Source organism: Microtus ochrogaster, unplaced genomic scaffold (assembly GCF_000317375.1).
Source record: "Microtus ochrogaster isolate Prairie Vole_2 unplaced genomic scaffold, MicOch1.0 UNK43, whole genome shotgun sequence".
NCBI lineage: Eukaryota > Metazoa > Chordata > Mammalia > Rodentia > Cricetidae > Microtus > Microtus ochrogaster.
Window position 1 is genome coordinate 1,674,049 of NW_004949141.1, and position 2,116 is coordinate 1,676,164.

Below are 2,116 nucleotides of genomic sequence, written 5' to 3' on the forward strand. Positions count from 1 at the left end.
TTAACAATTTTTTTGATTAAAGTAGCTTCGGTAATTACACTTTTTCCATGATAAAAAAATCTACGCTCTTTTCCATCATTTCTACATCATATTCTCCTTTCTTCTTTAGAAAGAGATTAACTAGGACAAATAACAATTTATAACCAAACCCTCTAAACAACAACAAACATTCATGGTCTATTTTTGGGGAAATGTGGACATAGATTTCTAGGCTACTTCCTGCTGATTGAGAGCACTGGTAATCTTTAGGGCATGCTAAGAAAATTTAGACTCACACCTAGGTGATTTGATATTCTTTCAAATTGCTAGTCAATATTATTAGCCATCACAAGTCCACCCCTTCTCAATTTGACATTCAAACATCACTTTGGGGGAGGGGCAAGTTCAAGATAGGGTTTCTCTGTATAACAGCCCTATCTGTCCTGGAACTTTTCTGTAAATCAGGCTGACCTCAAACTCACAGAGATCTGCCTGCCTCTGCTTCCTGAGTGCTAGGATTAAAGACATGGGCCACTACCATCCGGCCAAACATATCACTTTTTAAGTCATAAATATCCAACCCTGGTACATGGCCATCTCATAATAAAAAATGCACTAAATCTAACTTCAAAAATGCCCATAGTCTTTAACTGTTCAAAAGTCAATGGAAAGTTGCTTCTAAGTTGCAGGGAATCTTTTAGCTTGGATACCCTTAACATCGTGAAACAAGTTACACCCATCACACAATGGTACATTCACATTCCAAAGAGGGGAATGGTGACAAAGAAAAGAGACCAAAGCAGGCCTGAACAATAGGGAAAAAACAAATCATACCGTGTCATGGTAGGCATCTGGAACTCCGGATGGCATCATCTGGACTTCAAGAGACTTGGGTACCACTCCTCCAGTTCTGTTGCCTACAGCACACATTGAATTTCTTGGACTGGCTCTATTCCCTGCCTATTGCTTTCTTTGGTGGATGTCACATGCTTCTGGAATCCTCAACATCCTGGGCCACCTTCACAGCTCTACACAATGATCTCTCGTGTGTTGAATTAGGAGCGGCAGGGCTGCGTCCCCGGCACCCGGCCGCTCACACGGCTAGCTTTACCCGAAATAATTAATAATTAAACGGAAACTGTATTCTTTTAATCACTGCTTGGCCCATTTCTATCTAGCCTCTTCTAGGCTAATTCTCACATATTAATTTAGCCCATTTCTAATCATCTATGTAGCACCAGTCTTACCGGGAAGATTCTAGCCTACTTCCATCCTGGGTCGGAGCTTCATCATGTGTGCCTCAGAGAGCAGAGCTCCATGTCCACCCTGGAGATGGGAGCATGGCGTCTCTCTGAGGTGTCTGCCCCCAAAGAGGAGAGCTGTCAAGTCTGAGCTCACTTCCTCTTCCTCCCAGCATTCTGTTCTGTTTACTCCTCCCACCTATGTTTTAACCTATCAGGGCAAGCAGCTTCTTTATTTAATTAACCAATTACCTTCCTCCATCACTCATGTTCTCCTTGTAGGAAATCTGACCACGCCACACCTTACCTGGCCTCAGCTACTCTCTAGAACCATGGAACAAACTCCATGACACCTGTCCCAAAAGCCTGTATTTGGGGGCATGCAGAACCAGTATCACATATGATGATTCCAAGTTCTGCTAACAGTTTAAGATGGAGTCTTCTGTCTTGGACCATAGTTGTAATCATTTCTACATACTTGAATCTGCAGAATCATTTTCCTAGGCCACTGTTTTTAAGCAGGGAGTGCATTCTGTGGTGCTCTCAGTTCAGACTCTATATTTTCAAATAACTTTAGAGTTTCCCAGATTGGACTCTTGGATGGGTGGAGTCCCACCTTGAAAATACCTTTCCTATTGTCATAAAACCCAAGATCTTGCTTTAGCCAAAGAATTATTTAACAATTATATCTGTTTTTGCTAGGCATGGTGGTGAAAGATTTTTTTGTAATTTTATGCCCTCATTGGTCCTCTTTTATCACTGCAGACATGGATAAGAATGGCCTTATTTGAAGTAAGAACAGCCACATAGACTCATCTGTTTGAATGCTTAGTCACCAGGGAGTGTAACTCTTTAACAGTATTAGAAGAACATGGGATGTACTCACTCATATTTGG